The following is a 17,421-nucleotide window of genomic DNA, read 5'->3' as shown; positions in this document are numbered from 1 at the left end:
ATATTCTCTGTAATTGCCCCTTTTTGTTTGGCTTTCCTCGCTTTCTCTTTCTTCTCTCAGGTACTACTAAATTTTAATGCTTGCTTAACATGTCTCCCATCTTGCATACAATGTACGTGTCCCAGCCATCTGAGCCTTCTTTCGTTGAAGTTGTTTTCTAACATGTCCTGCTCTGTCAACTCCTTTACTCTTGTGTTTGTTGTTTTTGTCTTTCCATGCAGTATCTTCTTCAGCCATCTGTGATGGACAGCCTCTGATCTCTGTTTTGTTTGCCACTGTCTTTGGTAAGTCTCTGCTCCATGCAGTAGCATTGTCAGTATAAGCATATATACCAATATCTGACCTTTAGTTTGGGGGGTGGGAGGAGACCTCTGTTTGACCAGATGTTGTTCATCTTTCCAAAAGAGGTGGTTGCTTTTCCTGATCTTGTAGGAATATTTTTATTGCAGCCACTGTCATCTGCTATCTGGAGAGTGTGAACTCTTCTTCTGCTATGTGCGGGGTCACAGTGGGAGCAATGTTGCATTCTGTTCATTAACCACTTGAGAAATGTCAGGAGCCTCTCCACAGGCTGTTTGCCCTTCATCCCTCGCTTCCTGACAGTGCAGTTCTATTGGGACAACAGGTGTGAGTGAGGGGTTACAAGATTAGGCCTCAAGTCACACAGGCCAACATGTTCAAAAGTGGCCTCCAATTTGAGCTGCTTCGTGTTCTGGGTACCAAATGTGAAACGCCTCACACCTCGTCTTGAGACGTTCTGAACACCCACATCTCCAGCTGAAGTTGATGATTGGAGCTCTCAGACCTCTGACATATCTCAAACTGGGCACCCAAAAATCGAAGTATCAAAAAAATCAATGACCACTTCTGAAAACTTGACTGTAAATATGTCACTTTCTCCATCTGGAAAATGGGGGCAATTGGAGTGGAGTGAGACACTTAGTTCTGTCAGAGGGTTTTGGGCATCTGACTCTCTTTTGTTCCTTTTGAAAATCCAAGCTGGGGCTCAGAGAGGTTAAATTATGCAAGGTGAACTGTGGTTTCTGACTTCCAATGAACTTTAAATGTACATGATATATTGGTGGCAACCGAATTTTACACAATGACTAGCCCGAGCTAGTACTTGTACATTTATATTTGACTTGATTGATTTTACTGTTTCTTTTTTGCCACAAAATTGTTGTGGAAGATCAGGAAAATATTGTCCAAATGACTTCAAGAATGGAATCATTGGTTATATACAACTTCTTTAACTGGTTATAAATCTAACAAAAATATTAGGTACAGTATTTACAGTTAAGTTCCTCTGTTTGTTGCTGACAGATATAGCAAAGTGTCATTAAAAATACCTGCCGCAGGAATCCTGTAGGCATTTCACACAGAGTAATAAGCAATACTTTCTCCTCCTGTGCATCTGGACAAAAGGGCTGCTTTCATAGCTTTGCGTGGGCTTTTATCCATGGTAATACTCAAAATTTGTTTCCTCCGAGGCACCACGTTTGGAAAAAAAGTTCACATATTTCTTTGTATCTCACCTAAAATACAATCCCAAGCCCGCTTGACTACTCTTTTCCAGGCTGCTGTATCTGAAACGAATGTGTATTGATATAGTAACATGTATATTTATTTTAGGGATTGAAAAAAATTTCTCAGAATTTTTTTTGCAAAGGAAATATTTGATTTTCTTATTATGCCTAGGTTTATGAATTGTTTACTCTTGTGTCTGAGCCAGAGCCTCTTATCTTCTGTAAGAAGGAGCAGAAAAGGGGTCAAGGTAAGGAGTGCCAGAACTGACTGGTGTTTGCTGTGATACTTCGTGCTTATAAAACTTCTATATTCAACATAATTAACTCTCACACCTCCACTGTCAGCTACTTACTAAATCTGCTCTACAGGTGGGTAAGCCAAAATACATAAGGCCCAATTCTCTTCTCTTCTTCCTGATTCATACCAGTGTAATTGTATTGAAGTCAATGTAGTTACTCCAGTATGAAAGATAGATGGGGGAATTGGGCCTCTGGGACCTTGTAATAGTCACAAATACTAGGAAAATAAGACCAAGTTAGAATGGCTTCATAAATGCCTTCACAGTGCGCAAGGCTGGGGAGAGTCTGGCTAATAGACCTTAAGCATTTTGCACAGAGCCACACAGCAAGTTGATGGTGGAGGTGAGAATAGAACTCACCTGTTTAATGTTGTGGTGTTAAAAATAGCTGTATGGATCTTCGGTCTCGGGCTAGAAAGCTGGCTCTAAAGCTTGGAGAGGGTGGTGGCTTCAGAGCACTCCGATAATGCTGCCTCACTTCGCTTTCCTAGGATGAAGTTAATTTATTCAGAATTGTAGATTTGTAATTTCTAAACCCCTTTGCCTTTTAATCATCCCACTTAACCTCCAGTGGCTAATGGGTTTATTCAGATATATTTTACTGATAAGATTAAGGGAGGAATTTGTGGTTGTTTTGCTGTAACTTACTCCAAAAAAAAAAAAAAAAAAAAAGGGGGGGAGAGGGAGGGAGTCTCGTGGTATTTTTGTCTGTGAGAAACCTTTGACATTTTATTGCAGTCCAGGATACTGTTTCTCAGTCCTAGATAATTAATGCTTCCTCACGTTTTCCCAAAGATCTGCTTTAAAAAAAAAAAAAAAAAAAAAAAAAAAAAAAAGGTAAGCCTGTTTTTGCTTGTCTGGGGAAAGCAAAACAGGAAAAATGTTCAGAAAGCACCTCAAGCTGAAATTCTTGGGACCTGACAGCTCTTCCATATTGAATGAGAGGCCTTCTTTGAATTATGGTCTTTTTTCTTATGGTTTTAGAAATGCAGTTGTGGATAGTAATTTCTAAACGTTGATCTGCTGTTCCAATAATATCAGTGTTCATATTTCTGTTGGAGTGGGCTAAAAAGAGGTTAAAGAAAATAAGTTAGAATGATTCCCTTCCCTACACAGAGGGGACAGGAAATGCAGCAAGGTTTGCTATGAGAAGTTTACTTACCAGCCTTCCATGGAAGGTGGGATAGCCCCTAAGTTAATGCATTAAGCAGCACTGATTTAGGCCTGCATTTACCTTAGGATTGGTGGGAATTTAATGAATGGACAGTGCTTGTCTCCCAACTGTCCTGTCCCCGGTCCACTTTCTACCAAAGGTTCAAATCTCCATGGGACTCCCATGGGGGGATTTCCAAAGGGACTAGAATGAGGGGGATGAAGTGCCACTTTCCCCCCCTTTTGATGGGTGATCCACCTATATTACCTCATCTCCTGCCACCTGTGCTGGATTCTGTGCAGGCTCCTGAGTGCCTACTAGTGAGCTGGGGGAGGGGGAGTAGAAGGAATGGTTTGGCCCAGACTATTACATGTAGTTGCCTGCAATTTCCCCCAGGATCCCCAACTAGGCAATATGTTCCCATGTGTATTTGATACATAATGCATTTCCTATCAAGCTTATCAGGCTTAAAAATATGAGCCAGCCTAACCGTTTCTGACTTCTTTACAGCACATGCACTCTCTCCCATTATATGCGGAATGCTGTTTTTGCATGACGGTCTAGTAGTTTAGTGTCGTCTTTATCATTTGTGCTAAATTTGGATCTTGAAAATCTAGACAAGTGTTTGAAACATGAATACTGAGTGTAGAATGGATTGTAAAAGGTGAATTTCTGCCTGGAGTCATAGGGTCAGACCCTCCTCTCTTATACCAGTTCAATCCCCGCCCCAGTCAGTGTGGTTTCACCTGTGTACCTGAGAGGAGAATTTGGCCCATGTTTAGTGGGACTAGTATTAGTATGTCATTCATGCTAATCTTATCTATTACTAGAACTAACTCTTTGTTTGCCAGCTGCAAAGGCAAAAGCAGTGGCTTTTAGGAATGTGGATGATCTTAGTATGCATCACAGCTGTCAAACTCTCTGTTGTCTGATGTCCTGCTTCTGACAATGGCATATACCTTTCACTACACATAAAGGACCAAAGTCATGCCTGGCATAACTCCAAGTCACACATAGCACTGAAATCAGTGGAGAAGCACCAAAGACGAATACAACCTAAAGGATCAAATTCTGCTCTTTGTTTGTCTCAATGGAGTCATGTGGGTTTGACTGAGAGCAGAATTCATCCCGAAAGGTGAATTAGGCAAAACAAACATTGAATTGGGCACTGAGGTTTACAACTCAGTGACCCTGTAACTGAGATTGTGAGGAAAACAGGTTTTTTACCCTAAAAAGGAAGTCCCGTGAGTTTAAAGTATGTGGTAGGTTTAGAATATTCCTGAGTTTCATTCTGTTGTCTTCTCTCCCCCCTCTTTTCTCAATGTTTTTATAACTGCTTCTAAGAGTGTTTTTTGTCTTGAATTTTCCAAATCTTTCTTGGTTTCTTTTTGGTTATCTAGGATCTTCACATTAGCTCAGGTTGGTGTTAAGTTTGGGAAGTACCTATTCCGTTTAATGCATTTGGTTGAGACAGGCGCACGTGCGTGCACACACGTACACACACGTGTACACACACACACACACGTACACACACACACACTAAAGATAATGGGCCAGAACCTCAGCTAGTGTAAAATGGCATGACCAATGGAAATCAATAGAGCTATGTCAGTTTACACCAACTGAGGATTTGGCCCAGTCTTTATAGGAGGTACCACTATTTGTATGTAAGTGTGGTCAACAACTAACCTTGGGGTTTGTTTTATGAGAAAATTAAATGATTTTAATTATGTTTGGAGATAATAACTTGACAGTGAAATGATTCTGAGTAGAAATCTACTCCCAACACTCCAGCAGAGCCAACAACAAGGTGTGACGTTGGCCTCTAGGGGAGCCATGCTGGGATAGCTTAAACAGGACAAACTACAAAGAATGGGGCAGGCAAAGCCCTAAATACTGGTGATTTTTCTTCCATAAGATATACTAACCCAGCAACAAACAGGTTCTGATGATCTCACTGGTCATTCAATAGACAAAACACAGTTTCCTTAAAACTGTCCAGCCCTTTGGCTAGCACCCAGACAGCCAAGTCAAATATGATGGGGATTACTGAAAATCTTTATCCATCATACGTAAAAAAGTTCTACCAATCCCAAAGGATCGGACACATTACCAAACAGGTCAATGAATAGCTCAGATCTTACCCAAATACATGCTTAAAGCCAATACTTATTAACTAAACTAACATTTATTTTTTAAAAAAGGAAAGAGAGTAATGGTTAAAAGGTCAGGATACATAGACAGATGAAAATAAAGCTCTTAGGTCCATTTCAAAGTAGAGATGATAACTGAATTGCAAAGTTCTTAAATTGCAAAGTCTCTGAAATTACCCAAACAGCTTGGACATCATCAGTCTTTATTTATAGCTTCTTTGTTAGAAATCCAGTCCAGAGAAATGAAGACTAAATAGTCCATGTGCAGAATTTGTTCAAATTATCCCATGAGAATAAGCAGGGTGATTCCAGGCTGGTGCTGGGATCTCAATCTTGTGATCCAAACTTTCCCTGACAAGCTTGGACAGACTTGAGATAAAAAGGATCAGTCCACTAGAATCTCTTATAGATCCATGCAGGCTGACTGATATTTTCTTGACAGCAGGTGTCTCCTTGAACAATTAATAGATCATTACTTGGGACTCTGAAATATCATCTCCTATGTCCTATGCACACCGGTAACTAGTTACATTAGCACAAGGTAATTGGCCATTTACAACCATTTATAGCTATTTACTACTTAAACTTCAGAGAGAAATACAAACAATGGTATTGTTACATTCAAAGTTCCATTTAAATGTTCATATGTTCCATTTGAACTCTTAAGCCATAGAACAGTGATAGACAGGAAAGCAGTTTATCTTCATTGCTAACCTCTAACAAGAGATACGTAAACAACATCAAACAACTACCAACAATACACTTGCATATCAAAGCTCTAGTTTACTTATAAGGAATGACCCTCACTATCGTATTTTCCTATAATATATCTCGAAAGGTCAGAGTTGGGCCATGCAACTTACAAAGTTGCTTGGCTTTTTCGGGCCTAGCGTCACATAAGGTCATGAAGAAATGAGATAAAGAATGGTCACTGTTGTGGTGATCTTTCAGCTCACTCATGAATAAAACGAAGTTACAGAATACAGAGATATAAGCAAGTGAACACAATTCATGGGATTTTTACGTATACATCAAGCAGTCTCTCTGCTATAAATTTTATAGCACCTTTTGCCATTCTGTGTATTTAATTTGCAGATGAATGAGTTTTGGTTTGTATCAAATGCATCATTTGTGGATAATATTTATGCAAATCATAAGCTATTCTCTGAGTTTATTTTATAGTTAGTTATTTGAAATAATGTCTTCATACAAATTTGATTTTCTACCTTTTGACTTGACACTGTTCTTCTGGGGTAACAGGGTATTGGATGCATTTTGATAAACAATGCTGAAATGACAGATTTAGGCTTTAAATAAAAATGTGTTCCATAAACTGTGAAACAAAGACTCATAATTCACCCTCAGCTACATACATTTCAGTGAAAATGATCTTTCATGTTTTGATCTACACTGTATCATTTTACTGAGTAGCCTCTTGTGCAATATCAATCAAATCCACTGAAGATGCAGGAGAATCTCATTTTAAAATCAGAGAATACAAATCACAGATTCATCTGCCTGGTAGGAAGGAAAATATTCCACAAGCTCCAGTTTCAATCTTCCCTGATTACAACTGAATTATTCCTGTAAAACTCCAGAGAATGAACTTCTGCACTTCCAGGATTTCATTATTTTTTTTATTTACCAATATGTGAGGGGCCTGGATTGGGGTTTTCAAAAGAGTTGAAGGGATTTAGGCACCCACTACCACTGAAAATCAGTCTAACTCCTCACATACTCTGTGTTTTTGGAAATCCCAACCTTGGGGCTCAAGATGATAAAGGGCAAGGAAAGGCATACCTAGATCTGAACAACAAAATTCATGCATTTCAGCTGCCATTAGGTTGATTATTAGAAATGATTTGTAGAGGGATTGTCACATTATGAAAGATGGAGGGGAGAAGGCGCAGGCACTGATACAGGAAGATGCCCCCACAGAGCGCAAGTATATACGGGCCTTCAGCAGTAAACCTCTGTGAGGGCTGCTGAAAGATTGTGTGGGCAGGGACATTCCCCTTGTAGGCCAAAAGGTCATCCTCCATTTTAACTGGCAGGGTCTGGACTGTGGGGAGCAACAGCCGCCTCCACGCCTTGCCTAACAGCAGCAGTTTTGCCTACCCTTGTAATTTTATCACAAGTCATGTGATAGTTGGTGTTTCTATTAATGTTCCAGTTCCTGGAGTCATGTTATTTCATGAAAATCTCAGCTTTCATTCAGGAATTAATTTTCTAGGCCTCATGGCTTCAGAGTTTAAAATTGTGACCCTAGTATGTCCTAAAGACTCAGAAACCAGAAGGCAAATAAAAGAAACCCAACCTTTATTTATGTATTTATTTTTTTTAATCTCACAATTTGGGGGGCTAGAGTCATGATTTTTGAATGCTGGGGGTTGGCAACACTGCAACAGAAGCTATTCCACCTGGTAGTAGTGGCCACAGCAAGTTGTTTGTCCCTCTTACATGGGAATTTTTGATAGTCGTGGACCTGCTTGCCAAACTTATTTATTATTTATTATTTATTATTTATGTTACTGTAGCATCTAGAGACCCTGACTGGGACCCCATTGTACGAAGCACTGTTCACTCCTATGGCCAAAAGGCAATTCTTGGCCCAAAGATCTTACAAGCTAAGTATAAGATGAGTGAACGCAACAGACAGATGGGGAGGAGGAACATGTGCACAAGGCTGTAGTGAGACGATTGATTGGTGTAATAAGCCATACTCACAGCTGTCCAACTGCCCGGCCATTGTCAAATGCACTCTAGGCACAGTGGTAGTGAGTTTACCCACTCCGCTCCCAATCTCCCTCATTGCTGCTGCAGAGAAGACGTTGCTCCATGATGTGTCGGGCATGCAGAATCTTCATACACTGCCTTTCCACCACCAGCCCCTCTTTGAACAGCAGAACTGTGCTGGTTCCCTGGGTATCCAAGGCAGAGAGGATGCAGAGCAGGATTTGGCGTTTTGTTAGTAATTTGCCCTGAAAAAGTTTCATTTTGGGAGGGGTAAGAGCAAGGGAGGAAGGGAACAATATTTCTCTCTGAATAATTTTTTCCCCATCCCACAGCCACAACCCATTGTCTCTTCCTGCTTGGTAGCTGTAGTTATATTGATGTGTGTTGCTATGGAAATAAGACTTTTGCAGTGACAAATTTGATGTTACAACTTTATTCCCAGAAGAAATAGGTCACCGGGCAGAAAACTCTTTGTTAAATGCTAGGGGGGGGCGAGTGAATGAGCAGAAGTTGGAGGGAAATTATAGAACCTAGGATGGCTGAACACTGTGGAGGCTTTGCATAGCTGGTTGGAGTCCTCAGACCTTTTCTCCTTTGGTTCATCAGGTAGGAAAAAAAAAAGAAAAAAGAATGACTTTCCCTAGAAAAGAAAGTCTCTCTTGTGAAGACCCACCTCTGCTACACTGGTCGCAATGAATCTAGCTGATGTTTATTAAGTGAAAAGAAAGCAAAAAAGTATATATTATTTCCCATTCCCTCTCATCTGTCTAATTGTCTATCTGTCTCCTCAGATCACAAATGCCTTGGGGCAGGGAGGCACAGTTTCTTCTGGACTATCTGGAATGTACCAGCACCTAGTAGATGCTGCTATAAGCAGTTGATAATAATTTACTCATAAGCAGATCACAAAGCTGTTAATATTCATGTTGAATTTTGGAATTCATTGGGCAATGTAGTGTGTGTGTGTACCAGTGCTCTCTGCTGGCTGGAATGGGGATCCCAAAAGAGACTACGTTAATTGATTTACTACAGGAGTGTCCAACCTATGGCTCGTGGGCCATCCACGACCCACCCGAGCATTTCACAAGGCCCACAATCTGCTTCAACGCAATATACTAATGGCCAATTCATTAGTGTTTTTTGTCTTCATGTTCACATCATTGTAGTTTACACTAGTGTACATAGGTTGTTTCTATCTAAATACATATGAAACAAGATAAAATATAAATCAACACAGGTGACTTTAAATCTTATTAAAATATGTAGAATTCTGTTTGGCCGACACAAGGTTGTGCTTAAGTTATGTGGCCCTCCTGTGTAATAAGGTGGGCACCACTGATTTACTACATCACTCGCCCTTTACGGTGGCTTTATTTACAGTTACCTGTTAAGGTGAACAAGTAACTTCACCCATGGATGCCGCAGGCATGAATTAAAAGGTTCCTAGTTCATGTGACCTAGAAATCTTTTTGTGCACGCCTGCCACATGGGGGAATTACAGCACAGTACTTTGTTGCACGCTGCTATTGACACGCCTGTGCTCTGAACTGCAGGGCAATGTAGACATGCCCTTACTCACATGTATTACGTTTGAATAGTTCCATTGACTTCATGGCACTTGTGTGAGTAGTCCATGGAATTGCTCCCATGAGTACAGTTACTCAAGGGTGTAAGTGTTTGCAGGGTCAGGTCTTTGGCTTGTTGCATCACATGAGCTCTGTCTGAATCTTCTCATGCAAACCCTGTTTGTATTCCCTGTGTACCCAAAATTCCCACTGAAGTCAATGGGAATCTGGTTGGGCCCGGAATTGAGTCATGCTGGCTGTTGGCAAATGGGATAACGAGGTAGTGGGGAAAGCTAGCAGCAGATTCAGGCAAATGAGAGCAAAAGAAATTAAAAATATAAATTGGCATAACACGACTGTTTGGAAAAAAGAAATGGACAAAAGTAAGCCGTTTGAGTAAGTGAATAGGGCACAAAGCGGGGAGTCAGGAAACCCTGGGCCTGTTCCTGGCTATATCTCTGAGCTACTGTGTGATGCTGGGCAAGTCACTTTACCTCTCTGAGCCTCAGTTTTCCATCTGTAAAATGGGACTAATGATATCTTCCCATCTAACGAGCTTTATAGCATGTAGATGTAAAGTGCTGAGTAAAAGCTAGGCATGATTTCTTTTACAAAAGGAAAAGTTTAAGAAGGAAAGGTACATTTGCCAGCATTCCTCTGTACACCTTTTCTTATATGGGTTACCAGCTCTGTTACTCAACTCTGTTTCCTTATATGGGTTACTAGCTCAGACAGTCTCAACCCCTTCTTACAGCCCTCTAATGCTATGTCCTCTTCATTTTTGCTGGAAATGAAGTTCCTAGGGGTCTCCATACACTGACTTTCTGGCAACCCTTGGCCTTGTAAGCAGAAAATAATTGTGACAAGATCTTGAAAAATGTTGTGCTCAACTTGTATTTATTAAAGTTCATCCATGTTTTATACTGGTCATTTTTAAACCTCTTTCCAAATGGTGTCATTGTTTGCTTTCTGACACCTTCACTATTGCCCTCTACTCCATACACACATTGTCTTTGCAAAATACAAAATCCTGGTCACAGTATGCTGGATTCCCAGAACTTTGAAGGCGAGAGCCTCGTTTTTTGTTTCTGTTGCTGTAGGAAAGTTTAATCTGTAGCTGGTTTTTCCTTTCAACACCCTTCTGTGTTCTGGGCATTGTATCTTGGACAGTCTCTGTTCCCCGCCCTGCATGTGAGGCTGACAGGGAAAGAGGCAATGCCATTATACCACTTTGTTAGGGTGCCTTTCTCTAAACTATTCCTAGTCCCACTTGTGCCCTCTCTCTGCATGCTCTCCTAATAGACTGTTACTGGGGGATGCTCAGAGGCTTTTCAGTAGTACTTGGAAGATGTTCCCCTACATAACAAGCATTTCTTTCCTCCTCTTATTATTTCTGCTCTCACCTAAGATTGCTTTCCTATGTTTCCTCGAGTCTAAAGAGGACAAGAAAATATCTCACTTATTTATTATTTGTATTACATTAGCACTCTAGGAACCTCAGTCATAGACCAGACCCCATTGTGCTAGGTGCTGTACAAACAGAGAACCAAAAGATGGTCCGTGACCCAAGGTGATGTTGTCATTGATCCTTTCCTAGTCCTCTCATCCCTATTAGCACTGCTTCCTGCCAGTCCCTTCTCCTGGCTTTGTTTCTATTCTTCTTTTCCTTCTGTGACATATATATCTTTAGTCCTGCTAGGGTTTTTGGGTTTAGATTCCAGCTTTTCTGCTCCATATCTCATCTGGCTGTTCTCCCCAATTGATGCTGCTGTAGGTCATGGAACTTGATAAGCTACATAAATACAGAGTCTGTCTCCTCACTTACACCAATGTTACACTAGTCTTCAGTGAGTGGAGCTTGACATCGACCTAAATGGCTTTGCTCCTGATTTACTCTACTGCAAGTCAGAGGAGAAAAAGGCCCAAAGTTTTCAGCACTGGTGATACTAGCGCTTCACTCAAAGTGCTCCAGCTGTTACTCTTGGCTTAGCTGGTTGGCCTTTTGTGTAGGTAGAATGGCTGTGGACTCCAGAGAGAATAGATGGGATGACAGACTCCCTGTGGTAGGAGAGTATGATGCTCTTGCTATTTCCACATCTGATTCATACTTGTTGTCTTTATAGATGAAACTAGGTTGCTACTCTATTTTTTTTCCCTTCTGTTTTTGGCTGATTTTCATTTTCTGGTTTTGTTGCCTTTTCCCTGTGGTTTTTGGCCCTTTTGAGGAGTAAAAACCTTTCCATTCCCACCAAGTTGCTCTGTTTCAACATTGTTTTCTCTGACTTAGACTGTAAGATCTTTGAGCCATGGGCTGTTCTCTGTGGTTGGCGAGAAGAGTGCTATAAAATATTAAAAATAATACTGTTAGGTGATAGCATTATTTTAACATTCAGCTAGTGATCTGGAAACCAATTACATTTGTTTGTGAGCAAAAATTCCACTTATCAGGTGTCAGAAACTTAAACATGATCACTCTTCTGGTTTGTGTTTGCCTACAACATTGTTTAGGTGTCAGATACCATGACAATGGAGTTAGTATAAAAAAACCCATTGTTAGGCTTATCAGAGTCAACATGGTCTGATAGATAAGTCAGTGCACGAGGATTAGGATATTTGGGTTCTATTCCTAGCTCTGTGGCTGACCTGTTGTGTCACCTTTGGCCAGTCGCTTCTCTTCTCTGTGCTTTTATTTCCATGCTTGTCTATTAGACTGAAAGGGATTTGAGGCAAGGACTGTCTCTTGCTATCTGTTTGCACAGTGCTTAGCACAAGGAACCTCTGAACTCAGGTAAAACCTTGAGGCATGCCTGCAATCCAAATAACTAATAAAAGAACAGAACTGTCAGTCAGGGACTAGTTTCTGTTTAACAACATCAGAAAATGGGGAATGATTATAAACAAAGTACACTTGACTCTGTCAAACTGGAATTTTCTATGTTTACATAAATTCATACGTGCACACACAAATTCTCTCCCTTTCAGGTATGGTTGTGCATGCAAGTGCCATGAAATGTGCTAATGGTTTGAATCTTTTCTGCCATCTGTGTTTTGTATAAGAAATTTGGGATTTCAGAATTAACATGGAAATCCAGCTTTAAAGATGCTGGAAGGGGAACATCTGTGAAAATCACAAGAACAACTTTCACATCTGTCCCTCTAGTAGAAAATTGCTGATGTTTTCTTTTTATGTCAGATAAATCTTTGAGTGCTGCGCTGTTTACATATTTAAAGGCAGGTTTGAAATGGAAGAAGTGGCTAATTAATTTAGTTCTAGCTCTTAGCATTTTCATTCTTTTTTCATTGTAATTGAACATTTTATATGCTGAAAGGGCGAGTTTTTTTACCATAGCTCAAACTCTGACCTTTAATAGGTGTATGATTAGGGGACAGGAAAATGGAAGAAAAATCATTTTGAAAGGTGTAGTATGAGATGACATCAATGATACTGATGACCAAAGGGCCTGACTTTACGCTGATGTAATTCTATGTGTTACATTGTTGTTGCTTTTGACTGTAAGTGTGACCAGAATCAGGCCCACAGTGCACATCTTGAGTCATTTGAAAATAATAAACCTCAGAATGTCGTGATTATGAGGCTGACCACCTCAGGGAGGGGGCGGTTTGGGAAGATGCTTTTCAAAAGTTTTTAGAGTCATTGCTCCATCCTGTATGTCTTAGTCTGTTTTCTCCAGCCTAATTGCAAAACTCCCAAGTGATCGTGCTTTTACCACTTTCCTTGAAAAGCCTGTTCCACAGTTTAATGAATCTCCGCTATCTGGATGTCTTCCTGCTATTCAGCCTAAATTTCCCCTTTCTTAGTTTCACCACATTATTCCTAGTTATACTCCTACCTAACCTGTTCTTTCCTAAAGTGCCTATTACCTTGGTATCTTCATACCATGTATCCCTCTAAATAATTCCTTTCATGTCATAGAGTTCAAATCCTCCAGATACATGTAGCTATGTTCCCCTCCAATTTAGCTGCTGTTTGGCTAAACTACCATGTACAGATACAGCTTTTTCAGTCTTTGCATTTAATGTAATTTCTCTAGCCCATTTAATAGTTGCTTTATTTCTCTCATTCACTCTCATTTGTCAACATACTTGCATGCAGTGGTGGTGTAGTTGTTGGTCCCAGATATTAGAGAGACAAGGTGGGTAATGTCTTTTATTGGACCAACTTCTGAACACCAACAGAAGTAACTTGATAGTGAAATGATGCTGAAGAAAAATCTACTCCTCAGACTCTAGCAGAGCCAAGAACAAAGTGATGTAAGCTTTTAAGCTTACACAGAGCTCTTCCTCAGGCCCAACAAAAGATATTCCCTCACCCACTATGTCTCTCTAGCATACTTTCAATAATGTGGTTCCCAGAAATGGACACAATCGGCCCATTGCCTGGCCATGGTACAGGTGATTGTGGTGAGAGGCTCCTGGATCCTCCTGTCCCCACCACTCAACCCCAGAGCATCAACACAAAGCCCAAACAGGTCTGTATCAATTACTTCCTCTTTTTTGCCATGACAGACAACTAGCCTCATGCTCTGTTAGCAATGGGACTTCTTTTTTTTTTTGTTACTTTTAAATTAACATTTACTGAAGAGCTACCAGGTCAATGAAACCAAATGACATACACAGATTACATGCTCTCCCACTTCTCTGTATTAGAAATTTGTATGAACATTTGGGTACGAACAGTATTTCAGTTACACTATCACATTCTGTAGAAGCAAATAAAAACACTGGTGGAATCATGGAGATGTCCTGTCATACCTGGTATACAGAGGGATCACTTTTATAGTGAAGCAGGAATGGCTACAATTATTAAGTCCAAGATGTGGAAAGCAGACAAAGGGATTTCAGAATATGACTTTGTGCTATTTTAGCCAGGACAGTGGGCTATATCTCTGGGGTAAGCCATAGAGCCCACATGGGGAAACCAGTGAGTGCAGCCCTGCAAGCACAGACAATGCACAGACAATGGACAATGCACAGACAATGGGACTTGCACAGGTGCAGGGGTGCACTCTAACAGCTCAGAGAGGCAGTTTAGGGAAAGATAGTTAAGCAGATAAGAAATTTTACTGGGCCTTCAGAAGACTGGTGTTCTATTCAAGACCCTCTGCTGCTGACTTGCTATGACCATGGGCAAGTCACATTACCTCTCTGTGTTTATTGCTTCTTGTCTAACTATAAAGTTGCCATGCTTCAACAAAAAATCTTCAAAAACAGACTTCAGCAAGAAACTGCAGAGCTGGAACTCATATGCAAACTTGACACAATCAGGCTGGGTCTGAATAGGGACTTAGAATGGTTATCTCATTACAGAAGTAATTGTCACTGTTCACACATTTTCACCTTCTAATCAACAGTTGTGAATAGGCCTCATCTACCCTAACTGAATTGATTTTGTTAGCTCTTGCCCTCCCCATTGTTATGTTTCTCACCCTTGGATGTGTATATATACCTCTTATCTGTGGTTTCCACTTCATGCATCTGACGAAGTCGGTTGCAGCCCACGAAAGCTTATGCCTGCAGAAATTTGTTAGTCTTTAAGGTGCTATAGGACTCTCATTTTTGCTGTATACAGACTAACACGGCTACCCCTCTGGATCTATTTAGATTGTAAACTCTGAGGCAGAGATTGCTTTTTCCTGTATGTACTGTGCTTTGCATAGTGGGGCCTCAATCTCAGTGTAGGGCACCGAGTGATACTGTTGTATAAATAAGAGAGATGGCTGTAAAGAACAAGCAAACAGAGACTGAGAGTGAGTTTAGGAGTCTGCCTGGTCTTCTCTAACTAGACTGAGAATTGGTGTGTATATATATGAATTGTGTACATTGCTTTGTTGAACAGTTTGGCTCAGGTTTCAGCCTCTTTCATACCTTCCTCTAACTCACAGATAGGCAGTGGTAATTGTCTGTTTTATAAAGGATCTGGAGTAAGGAAGAGTAGAGAATGGGGGAAATGTCTTCCTCTGCTGTAGAAGAGGGAAACAATGTTGTGTAACAACAGCTACTGTGAAAGAACTGATTTTTTTCTAAGCCTGAATATGAGCCATTTTATATCCACTGGTTTTGAAATATTGAAGTCTACCCATTTTCATTAACTGCTAGCTCCACTGCACATGGGAATCATTTGCTTTTTTTGAAGTAGCTCATTATTTAGGTAAGTTTGAGAAGAGAAGAGCTAGAAACTACTAAATTAGAACTCCTAAAAATGGCTTAAATCTGATATGTGACAATGAGCCCGACCAACTGGAGTGTTGCTGCTGACTTCATTTGGAGCCAGGGGAAGGTCAGTGTTGGTAAGAACAAATTGCATTCAGGATGGCTATTTGTTTAGTTAGTTTCAACTGAAAGGGACTGGAAATGGCCAAAATGCAGCATGTGTCATTGAAAATTGAGGTGTGTATTGAAATATTGCCAGCCCCATAACTATAATGAGTCTGTGAAATGATGGTATAAAGTAAATACCTATTTGTCCTAATGATGCAGATGCTAACTGCAGCTGGAAGGCTGAACTTCGGTATAGAAAATAGCTAATATGGGAAACAGACATTGACAGATTCACATAATGACCCAAACCAACATCATTTCTGCTTGAGCAGACAATTCTGATTTAAAGGTAAATCTGCCTGTGGAATGCTTTTCACCAGCTGTCAATCAAGAGAGACAAAAGACTCCAGAGAACTTGCTTCAGTACATTAGATATCACCTTTTCATTAGTCTGTTCTGTATTTCTTGTGCTCTCAGAATCCCTCTGTGATATCTGTTGTGAGGGTTTGAGAAAACTTTTAAATCTCACTAAAAGAAGGTATACAGAAGAGACAGAACAACAGCGTTGCCTGAAAACAACATTTGGCAGCATTTGCTTCTAATTTTAGGCCCTGGGAGGAAGATAATTGCCTCAATGATTGCGTATTAACGTGTAGAGCGACATGCTGTCACAGTGCCAATCTAAAATTTATCTGGAGATCCGTCTAGTATGTGTCTTGCTGGCATTTATTTACTGTAGTTTATTTATACAAGAAATAGCTTGCTGAGTTGTGACATAATGTATCACTTACATGAGAATCTGACAACACCTCATAACATGTAGGCAACAGATTTCACAAACAAAAGCTGCACATTAAAGGATTTATTTTGATAAGGCTACTTGGTGAGCACTGAATTGCCCATCCGCTCCTGTGGCTGGTGCCCATGGGGTTCCATAAGGAAACTCTATTCTGCCTCAGGGTGATGTTGTTTGCAATCATGTCCTTCAGTATTATATGGATGCCGATGCTGCACGTTTATTTTTGGTCTCTGCAGGCGCTGCGGGGGTGGCTGACAAATTAACCAGATGCTTGTCCAATATCCACTGCTGGAAATCTACACCTTTTTTAAATTAAAAAACTGACAAGTTTTAGTTATTTGCCCCAGGCAGTTGCAGAAATCTTATCCCATTTTCCCACTTCCCTCTCAGATCTGAATTAAGAACACCCACTCTCCCCCAGCTTTTTTTAGTGATCATTTATCTTAGGCTACAAAATCGCCTCTTCCCCATATTAGGATCCAGGTTCAGGACAAAGTATGGAATTGTTTTTACGTGTCTCTGTCATCTAATATTTCCTACTGCTCAGAGATTGCACCAAGTTTTTATAACCATGAAAAAGAAAACAACATTTAGTAATATTATTTGTTTCTTGTAGCACCCATAATGTGCTAGGCATTGAACAGACACAAAGGAATGACTAGTCCCTGTTTCAAAACACTATTCAAGTTAGGGAAAAGAGGCACACTAAACCAGTAGGGTAGCCAGGTGGTGATTGGACAAGTGTTAAAATGTGAATAATGCTACGTGATTTTCATAGATTTCTTTTCCCCCAAGGCTTGAAGAGATCGTTATGAGCCTCCAGTTTGATGTAAGCCTTAAATATCACCCTATGATTCCTGCATCTTGTAGTTTAACTAGAATGCATCTCTTGGAAAGTCACCCATCTTCAT

General features: G+C 40.4%; 1 long non-coding RNA gene across 1 annotated transcript in view; it reads left to right on the top strand.

Moving 5' to 3' along the window:
• The first annotated feature begins 219 nt into the window (after positions 1 to 219).
• Positions 220 to 17,421, top strand: part of LOC137155302 (uncharacterized) — a 30,693-nt gene continuing 13,491 nt past the window's right edge. Inside the window, exons 1-2 of the long non-coding RNA XR_010920406.1 lie at positions 220 to 284; positions 1,699 to 1,774. This is a non-coding gene — a long non-coding RNA (uncharacterized lncRNA). The remainder of the gene's footprint in view (positions 285 to 1,698; positions 1,775 to 17,421) is intronic.

This window comes from Emydura macquarii, unplaced genomic scaffold (genome assembly GCF_026122565.2).
Source record: "Emydura macquarii macquarii isolate MOO-44397 ecotype Brisbane River unplaced genomic scaffold, CSIRO-AGI_Emac_v2 contig_1348, whole genome shotgun sequence".
Lineage (NCBI taxonomy): Eukaryota > Metazoa > Chordata > Testudines > Chelidae > Emydura > Emydura macquarii.
This window is presented reverse-complemented; position numbering and strand designations above follow the sequence as displayed.